This window comes from Musa acuminata, chromosome BXJ2-10, assembly GCF_036884655.1.
Source record: "Musa acuminata AAA Group cultivar baxijiao chromosome BXJ2-10, Cavendish_Baxijiao_AAA, whole genome shotgun sequence".
NCBI lineage: Eukaryota > Viridiplantae > Streptophyta > Magnoliopsida > Zingiberales > Musaceae > Musa > Musa acuminata.
Genome location: NC_088347.1, coordinates 20,430,584 through 20,441,545, shown reverse-complemented (window position 1 = coordinate 20,441,545; position 10,962 = coordinate 20,430,584).

The following is a 10,962-nucleotide window of genomic DNA, read 5'->3' as shown; positions in this document are numbered from 1 at the left end:
TATGTAGATGATATTATCTTTGGTTCTACAAATGAATCTCTTTGTGAATCCTTTTCGAAAACTATGAGTCATGAATTCGAAATGAGTCTAATGGGAGAGTTAACATTCTTCTTAGGCCTACAAATCAAACAACTAAGCAATGGCATCTTTATTAGTCAAACCAAATATGCTGTGAGTCTGCTAAAGAAGTTCAAAATGAATAATTCAAAAGCCATTGACACTCCTATGAGCACCTCCACTAAGTTAGAAATTGATGAGAATGGAGAAAGCTTCGATCAAAAAACCTATAGGGGTATGATAGGAAGTTTACTTTACCTCACTGCCACCAGACCAGACATCATGTTCAGTGTAGGACTTTGTGCTAGATTTCAATCAGACCCTAAGATATCTCATCTCAAAGCAGTCAAAAGAATACTCAGATATCTTAATGGAACTACCAATCTAGGATTATGGTACCCAAAATCAGAAAATTTTGAATTAACAGCTTATGCTGATGCGGACTTCGCTGGCTGTAAACTAGACAGAAAAAGCACATCAGGATCATGTCAATTTTTAGGACATGCCCTCGTATCCTGGTCATCTAAGAAACAAAACTCGGTTGCCCTATCAACAACCGAAGCTGAATACATTGCAGCAAGTGCATGCTGTGCACAAGTTGTATGGATGAAAAACACTTTAGCAGATTACAAAGTGAATCTTAAAGATATTCCCATTAAATGTGATAACACGAGTGCAATATGCTTAACTAAAAATCCTATACAACACTCAAGAACAAAACACATTGATATTAGACATCACTTTATACGAGATCATGTCACTAATCATGATGTAACCATAGAGTTTATTGATACCAAACATCAACTAGCTGATATCTTCACAAAACCCCTATGTGAAGAACAATTTGATTACATAAGAAGAGAATTAGGAATGTTGATGTGTCCGAATACTTAAACTAGTTAAAATTATTTTTCGAATGTTATTACTATTACATGCCTTGACAACGCTTGATCAAATAACATTTTGCAAATTATGTGACAAATATTTTTAACCAAATGCATGTAAAGAAGTTCATTTTTCGGGTTGTATGCTAAAAATGGGATGTTCCCGTACACTCTTATGAAAACTCTTTGGAAAATGACTTTCCTCCGTCAAGCAAAAACAATAAAGAGATATATGTGTATCATGACTTCCTTTATATGCTTGATAATGCTATCATGCTTTTTGTTGATGACAAAGGGGGAGAAACATATGAATTGATAAACATATGAATTGATAAACACTATGTCATAACTGAACTGCCATAATCATATGTCATAGTTGCAAATACTTGAGTGATGCTATAAACAATGTTATGCCATCCTTGCATCACCAAGAGATATGTGAACTTGTGCTATAGTTTGCATCATATCTTGATTTAATATTCTATAGAAAATGCAAACTTGCTAGAAAATCTCAAATGTGAGCATCATGTAAAAAGTCCTTCGTAGCTTTATATGATTACATGATGAATGGTTACAAACACTATCATACAAACTTGATGATGTATGTCATGCCTTGACATAATTCTTGAAGAGATACATCATGATGGGCATCATGATGGGAGCATTGATAAGTTTAATTGATCTAACTTATCAATACGTCACTTGAATTCTTAGGTCTTGAATTCAAGGTTGACTTATCTCAACTATGGCATATAGATAGGGGGAGTTAAGGACAACTCCTTTATCAATTGATTGTCATCATCAAAAAGGGGGAGATTGTTGAATCTCGGATTTTGATGATGAAGTCAATTGTCATTTGTTATCTAATCTATGTGTTGAGATAAGTGTGCAGGATTAACTACGATAAGAGTAAGACAAGCAGTAGGTGTTGCGCCGGAGTCAAGATCATGATCACGTTGGGAGTTCGAGAGTTCGACGGAAGTTCGGACGGTCGTCGGAGGTTCAGAGAGAACAGATCCGAGAAGTCCAGAAGCTTGCCAAGCGAAGCTCGTCGGAACTCGCCAAGTGGATCGTCGCAAAGTCCAGGAGTATGCCGGATGTCCGCAGAAGGATCACCAAGGGTTATCGGTTGATCGACGGAAGTTAGCCGGAAACTCGCCGGAAGAAGCGATTGACGCATCGGAGCAAAGCTGCAGAAGTTGTCTTAGAGTTAATCGTAGTTAGCATGATGATTAAGCATGAAAATGGGAGGTGATCCCATTAGCTTAATCTTGGGGCAATTGGGCCCCTGAAAAGATTCAAAGTGGGCCGAATGGAGTGAACCATTCGGACCCAGATTGCACCAGGAGGTGCAACCGCCCCAGCCAGGAGGTGCAACCGCCTGGGCTGTGGGGTTGGGAGGTGCAACCGCCCCAGCCAAGAGGTTGCACCGCCAGAGCTCAAGTTCCGAGCTCTGCCAGGCGATGCAACCACCGAGCTCAGTCTTCGAGCTCTGGCAGAGAGGTGCATCAGCCTGAGCTAAGTCTCGAGCTCTGCCAGGTGATGCATTCACCAAGCTCAATCTTCGAGCTCTGGCAGAGAGGTGCATCAGCCTGAGCTCAGTTTCGAGCTCTCCCAGGTGATGCAACCACCGAGCTCAGATTTCGAGCTCTGCCAGGTGATGCAACCACCAAGCTCAGTCTTCGAGCTCTGCCAGGTGATGCAACCATCGAGCTCAGTCTTCGAGCTCTGGCAGAGAAGAGCAATCGGCCGAGCTCAGTCTTCGAGCTCTGCCAGGCGGTGCCACCTCTCCAGTTGAGAGGTGCAACCGCCTGATCCCAGAATTCTGGGATTTGATCGATTTGATCGTTTTGAGCTCGAATTTTGAATTGGGTTGGGGCCTATAAATACCCCACCCATTCAGCACTGAAAAGATACAGACCAATACCGAAATCTTGATCTTTTCTGTGATTCTAAGAGCTCAAAAGTGTTGTAAAGCCTTTAAGTCTCCTCCTTCTGTTCTTCAAGTTTTCAATTGTAAAGTGAGGAGAGAAAGGTCTGTAAAGGTTGTCTCCTAAGCCTGTCAAAAGGAGAGAAATTGTAAGAGGGAAGTTTGGCCTTCGCCCATTGAAGGAAGGCACCTAGTTGACGTCGGCAACCTCATCGGTGGAGGAAGCCAAAAGTGGAGTAGGTCAAGGCTGACCGAACCACTCTAAATCTCTGGTTTGCGTTTATTTTCGAGCACTTTATCATTACTGCAAACCTCCCTCATCACTACTGCTCTCTGCGCTTTCACGAACAAATTCTAAGTGCTGTTCTTCCAAATCTGCATTCAGACGTAAATTCGTATTTTCATACATTACAGTTTACGTTTGCGTTTGATTCTGCAGAACTGTTTTCCGTGCTTTTACGAACGAGCTTCTTTGCAGTTTACGCTTACATTTTAATCCTATTAATAACTGCAATCTGTCCTCTATGATTTTACGAACGAGTTTCAACATTTAGACGCAAAACTGCATTCAGACGTAAATCGGCTTTCCTCACTCAATCGTCAGATTTCAGTTCACGTTTACGTCTTGATTTCAACTGCATACTGCCTTCTGCGAGTATACAAACGAGTTTCAAAGTTTAGACGTAAATCTGCGTTTAGACGTAAATCTGCGTTTAGACGTAAAACTACGTTTAGACGTAAATCTGCGTTTAGACGTAAAACTGCGTTTAGACGTAAAACTGCGTTTAGACGTAAAACTGCGTTTAGACGTAAATCTGCGTTTAGACGTAAATCTGCGTTTAGACGTAAATCTGCATTTAGACGTAAATCTGAGTTTAGACGCAAAACTGCGCTTAGACGCAAAACTGCGCTTAAACGCAATCTACGCTTAGACGCAAACTGCACTTAGATACAAACTGAGAATTTGCTTTTGCATCATAATAGTTTTTGAACGAACGCTGCTTTTGGTTTTTAAATTAATATAAGATTTCCGCTGCACTAATTCACCCCCCCCCTCTTAGTGCTCTCGATCCTAACAATAGGTAGATCAATATCAAGCTCTACACTATCTTCCTGCACATCTCCCCCATCACCGTGATATACTGAAGGAATAACTAGGTCACAATCTGCTAATCCTTCTGTAGAAGTCTTGGCCGGTGTCTTATTCTTCAAATCTTCAAAGGTTTGATCCTCAAAGAAGACTACATCTCTGCTTCTAAACACCTTCTGCTTTTCTGAATCCCAAAGCCTATAACCAAAATGATCATGTGAGTAGCCAAGAAAAATACATTGTTTAGTCTTACCATCCAGCTTGGACCTCTCATTGTCTGGAATATGTGCAAATGCGCGATAACCAAACACTCTTAAATGCTTGTAGGAAACATCTTTCCCTGACCATACATGCTCTGCAATATCACCATCTAGGGCTATACATGGTGATAAGTTGATCACATCAACTGCAGTCCTCAAAGCCTCATCCCAGAACCTTTTGGGTAGCTTGGCCTGTGAAAGCATACATATGATCTTTTCCATGATGGTGCGGTTCATCCTCTCTGTAATTGCATAATGCTGAGGTGTACCAGGAACTGTCATCTCATGTTGGATCCCATGCGACCTGCAATAGTCATTAAACAATCCTGTATACTCACCACCATTATCTGATCTTATGCATTTCAATTTCCTTTTTATCTCCCTTTCAACCCTAGCATAAAACTCTTTGAAGACATTAATCACATGATCTTTAGTCTTCAAAGCATAGGCCCAAACTTTTCTGAAAAAATCATCTATAAAAGTGACAAAATAAAGTGCACTACTTATACCAAGAATATTAACAGATCCACTAAAAGTTTTTATTCTCAAAGGACCACATACATCTGTATAAACACGGTCTAAGGCATGCATTTTTCTAGACAAAGCAGCACTAGCAAATGAAACTCTATGTTGTTTACCTGCTAAACAATCATTACAAGGGTTCAGATGTATACCTCTGAGGTCTGGTAATACCTCTCTCTTAGAAAGAGCTTGCAGACCCTTCTCGCTCATTTGTCCCAATCGCCTATGCCACAACTCCATGCTGAAGTCTTTTTCTGTAGTATTTAACTGCTCACCATAAGCTTAAGCCTGCAACTTGTACAAAGTAAGACATTTCCTTCCATTAGTTATAACAAGAGAACCCTTACTGATCTTCCATTGCCCTTTGTGAAATCTGCTATCATAGTCTTCATCATCTATCCTTCCAACTGAAATTAGATTCAGCCTCAAGTCACCACATGTCTCACATCTTTAAGCACCAACTTGCAGCCAAGGTTGGTCTTTAAATGTATATCACCCATGCCTATGATGTCTGCTGTACCATAGTTGCCCTTCTTGACAACACCAAAGTTTCCAGACCTATATGTAGCAAAAAACTCTCTCCGTAGTGTAGTATGATAAGAAGCACCTGTGTCAATCACCCACTCAAGATCCTGACACACACAAGAAAAAATATCATCATAAGGAGATAAAATCAAATAATCACCAGCGTAGTTATGATATTATCTTTTGAATCTATAGACTCCACTTCTTTTCCCTTTTTCTTGCTCTTCTTAGGTTCCTTACATTGGTTCTTGTAATGTCCTTTCTCACCACAATTATAGCAAAAATATCTTTTCTTGATCTTGACTTGCTTCTACCTATGCGTGAACTGCTTCTAGACTTTGGCCTTCCTCTGTTCTCTGAGATAAGTGCCTATGAATCATTCTGAGATATAGCCGAACTCTTTCTTCTCAACAAACTGCTTGTTACTTGACTCATAGTGACAATACCATCTGGCGCAGAATTACTGAGGGAAACCACCAGTGTCTCCCAACTTTCTAGTAATGAACTGAGAAGTAACAACGCCTGCAACTCATCATCAAGAGACATTTTCATAGAGGATAACTGATTAGTAATATTTTGCATTTCATTCAAATGTTCAGCAATAGAAGCACCTTCTCTATATTTTAGGTTCACAAGTTTTCTGATCAAAAAAGCTTTGTTGCCAGTTGTTTTTCTTTTACAGAGACTTTCCAACTTTTTCTAAAGAGAATATGTAGAAATTTCAGTAGAAACATGGTGAAAGACACTATCATCAAGCCATTTCGAATAAATCTAATTGTTTTTTGATCTAACATCTTCCACTCATCATCTGTCATAGTTGTGGGTATTGCACTATCCCCCTGCAAAGGTCCATACAAATCTTTACAGTACAAGAGATCTTCCATTCTTGGTTTCCATATCATCTAATTATTTCTATTCAAACTAATCATGCAAGAAACATTACTGGCCTAATGTTCAAATACAAAAATTAAATCACCAAAACCCCTTTTTGCTCTGATACTAGTTGATAGGGATATAAACAAGAATAACCTTTGTATATGAACAAATACTAGAAGACCATAATACGCATCGGAATTAAATGGAAGCACAATCAAACAGAACACTAAGATATACGTGGAAAACCCCTCCAATGTGATAGGTAAAAACCACGGGGCAAACTAGAGATAATCCACTATGAGAATAATGAATATACAAATCTCAATCTCTTGCCATAAACTCTAGCAATAATCTCAAGAGAACAACTAGGATACAAGGATCACGTCACTGCCCACAATATCTAAAACCTCCCCAAGTAATCACAGCAAGAGTCTACTGTAGATTTGATCTAACCTAAGATAGAACACTGCTAGATGATTTAGAATAGCCTCTTTGTGTTGTCCTTGTCTTTTTCCCTTTCTTTCTCTTCCTTTTTTGTCTTGTTTTTCTCCTTTTCTTTGGAATCTCGTGGTTGTTTCCTTCTCCCACGTTGCTGTCCTATTTATGCCTTTTTCTGCCTCCAAAACGTAGCCACCACCCCCCCTAATATTAATTAGGGTTAGGTTAAAAGGAGGGTGAGCTGTGGGCTGCCCAAGCTCACTGTGGGCCGAATTTGTGGGCTGCCAGCCCAACAGCTTGAACTGATGCCTCTTTCATAGTGCTAGTGGTGCTCTCTGCTTGGGCATTGATGCGAGTCTTTGAAGCTTACAATGTGCGAAAAAGAGCACTACTGGTCTTGATGAACAAAGCTGATTGGTTGAGGAAAATATGGTTGGTTCTAATTCCTCCATGATATATCAAAGCCATCATCACCCCTTGATCGCCCGATATATTTATCCCACCACCAACAAAAAGCTTCAAGCAAGCATCCCACCTAAAGAAAGCAAGAAAAATATGAGAAAATTCTAAGCAAGAGAATAGCTTCAGAAAAATGCCAAGCATCCCTCTATGTTATATATGTGTTTAATATAGAATCGAAGAATAGATTGTGAAAGAGATTGAATTTTATTAGTTGAGGTAATTAGTGTTTATACAAGTTTTGATCGAGAGATTTTCGTCGATTAATCACTCAAATCACACATCAGTTATTCAAATATACGATTGATCCTTAATTATAGATTGATCGAGGATATAAGGAAGCATGGATGCTATTCAATGTGTGCCTTTGTCATGATCTTCTATCATGCTCTCGTAAGATTGAGCTTCTATGAAGGATGTTAATATTTGACCAATGAAATTGAATATCTTATGGGCGAGAGACTTTGTTGAGGAAGTCTACTAATTGAATATCTCGTGGGCGAGAGACTTTTTGATAGCACACATGTATCATGATTTATAAAAGAATGAGATGGTAAATGATGATATCATGCAAAATTGTGAATGACAATTAAGCCAAGAAAGGAACATTTCCTATGGTTTACGGAAATGTTACTTCTTTGACTTTAACATTTGGTGGCTTGTGACTTTGGGGTATACCGATTAACCAAGGAACAAAAAACCACACTAAGAGGCAAATATTATCTTCTATTCTTTTCATCACTTGTGCCACGAAACTAATGCGAGAAGATGGGCACGACAGATAAATACTAATTCATCAAGCTTTTCAACTTTTGTCAGTTCCCTTCATTTAATTTATCAGCGAGGATTTCGTTCAAAACCGAGGTTAAAACTTTAAAACCATATTCAAGACAGAGGTTTTCAACCGAGAATTACAGCAATTTGAACCAGAAATCACAAATGATATACAAAGTTTCGCAAGGTACACATCTATCTTGTTTTTTAATGTTTCAGCAGTGCTAGTATTTTAGCAGTTATTTTTCAAATCAAAAAGTTGTTTCGTGTATAATCACAAATCGTAAGTTATCACTTGTTATTTAACAAAAAAAACTCTTAAACAGAGTTGAAGACGTACATGTCAGAATTTGATGTAAAAGGAGATGGCTGCATGCATTAATCGAGCTAATACATGGATTTCAAAAGTATCCCTTTAAACCAATATTTATAAGGCCTATCACATGTCCAGACACACGTCTCATTGCATGTGGAACACTGTTTTTGACTTGAAATAATTGTTAGAACATGCCTAGCACTCATCCTCGTCTACTACTACATAAGAAGCAAAAAAATCTAAAATGGAAACAATTAAAGGTCTACTACAGACAATTGAAAATAAAAATAAATTGTGTAACTGCTTACAATAAAAAAAAAAAAGCATTAACAAGCGCTATCTATTCAGAATTACTTTTCGTGGGATTTCATGGAATAATGAGGGTTCAAAAATAAATATCACAAGCCATTTTAGTAACCTATACATATGTTAGCATGTAAGCACATATAAATTGTTATGTGTCTCTGTTTATCTTTCTTTATTACAGTATATTAATTTTGTTTAGAAAAAATTTGTAGTGTAACCCTGTAACTTTATGAAATATCCTATATACCCATGTAAAATTGCATGTATTATATATATTTCTACAAAGTCAAAAACCATGTTACTGTACCACTGCCCTTGAATTACTCGGTCAGTGTGAGACTTAAAAGAGTGTTAAGGCTGGATTAATGCTGGTGAAAGAGTAGGTAACCAGTATTAAACTAACAGGAGTTAAATTGGTAAAAAAAAATGCTCCTGCATGGTGAAATGTTGACCTGTTGCAAGGTTACAACTACTTTTATCTATCGATGAAAGAGAAGAAAAACCCCGGTCAACACTAGATGACAAGGACTCAGAGTTTTATTTATATGAAAGACTAATAGTAGACCATGTGGATTATGAAATAAGCAAATAGCACCTTTGTTCCAAAATTTGATTGTCCTACTAGACGGACAAAAATATTTACATCACAACGAAGTGAACCTTCCTGTATATTTCCAATGCTTATTCCAAGATACCTAACCAGCCTCTCTATCTCTACAACATATTCTACAGCCTCAAGTCCACTCCTCATATCGGGCTTAGAGACAATCTCCAGTAAAGGCACCCCTGCCCTATTCAGATCCATCTGCCAAAACAACCCCACAAAGCATTTGATATCACCATGCAAATATCATGTTAGCAAACTACAAATAGTTTAAGTATAACAAGAGAAACTGACCTGGGAATAACTCCCCATTTCTGAGTAAATTAGTTTTCCTGCATCTTCTTCCATATGAACTCTAGTTATGAAGATCCAAATCAATGAACCCTTTAATTGCTATCGGGATGTCAAATTGTGATATTTGGTATCCTTTAGGGAGAATCTTGGAGGTCATGGACAATCTGTAGTTGAGTGCAAGGCCAAGTTTCATAGCAAATTCAATGACCTTGGAGTTCAAAACTGGTAGAGTACCAGGATGTCCCATGCAGACAGGACAAACAATAGTGTTTGGTTATGATCCATAGAGGTAAGGGCTGTTGCAGAGTGCTTTGGTAAGGGTTAATAGTTGCACATGGGTCTCTATACCAATAATAGTTTCATATCTATGAATTTTTTGTTCTACACTTGTTTTAGTTATCGTTTGTGATGGGGATATAAACAGGAATAACCTTTGTATATGAACAAATACTAGAAGACCATAATACACAGCGGAATTAAATGAAAACACAATCAAACAGAACACCAAGATATACGTGGAAAACCCCTCCAATGTGAAGGGTAAAAACCACAGGGCAAACTAGAGATAATCCACTATGAGAATAATGAATATATAAATCTCAATCTCTTGCCCTAAACCCTAGCAACAATCTCAAGAGAACAACTGGGATACAAGGATCACGTCACTGCCCACAATATCTAAAACCTCCCCAAGTAATCACAACAAGAGTCTACTATAGATTTGATCTAACCTAATATATAACACTATTAGATGATTGAGAACAGCCTCTCTGCGTTGTCCTTGTCTTCTTCCATTTCTTTCTCTTCCTTTTATGCCTTGTTTGTCTCCTTTTCTTTGGAATCTCGTGGTTGTTTCCTTCTCCCACGTTGCTGCCCTATTTATGCCTTTTTCTGCCTCCAAAACATAGCCACCACCCCCCCCTAATGTTAATTAGGGTTAGGTTAAAAGGGGGGTGAGCTGTGGGCTACCCAAGCCCACTATGGGCTGAATTTGTGGGCTGCCAGCCTAACAACCTCCCTCTTCAGCCCATAAGGGAGGATGTCCCATGACTCCTCAATGTGACGCCATGCCGACCTGTTGTAGGCATATCTCCTGTCCTTCTGAAACTGCAACTGCTTCTCTTCAAATACATCTCGAATCCTGTGGTATCTGACATCTATATGCTTTGACTTAGAATGAAATATTGGGTTTTACACAAATGAATGGCACTCTGGCTGTCACAATGCACCACATACTTTTTCTATTTCAGCCCCAATTTTTGTAAGAATTCTTTCATCCATAACATTTCTTTGCATACATCTGTAGCAGCAATATATTCTGCTTCTATGGTAGAGAGAACAATACACCTTTGCAACTTGGATTGCCATGACACAGCTCCCCCTACAAAAGTAAGTACATAACCTGAAGTAGACTTTCTCGTATCTATATCTCTTGCCATATCTGCATCTGTGTAACCTGTCAACACATGTGGTCCATCTCCAAAGCTTAAACAAATCTTAGAGCTCCCTTTGAGATATTTAAAAATCCACTTCACTGCTGCCCAGTGCTCTTTGCTTGGATTTGCAAGAAATCTGCTAGTAACACCCACTGCATATGCGATGTCTGGCCTCGTACATACCATTGCAT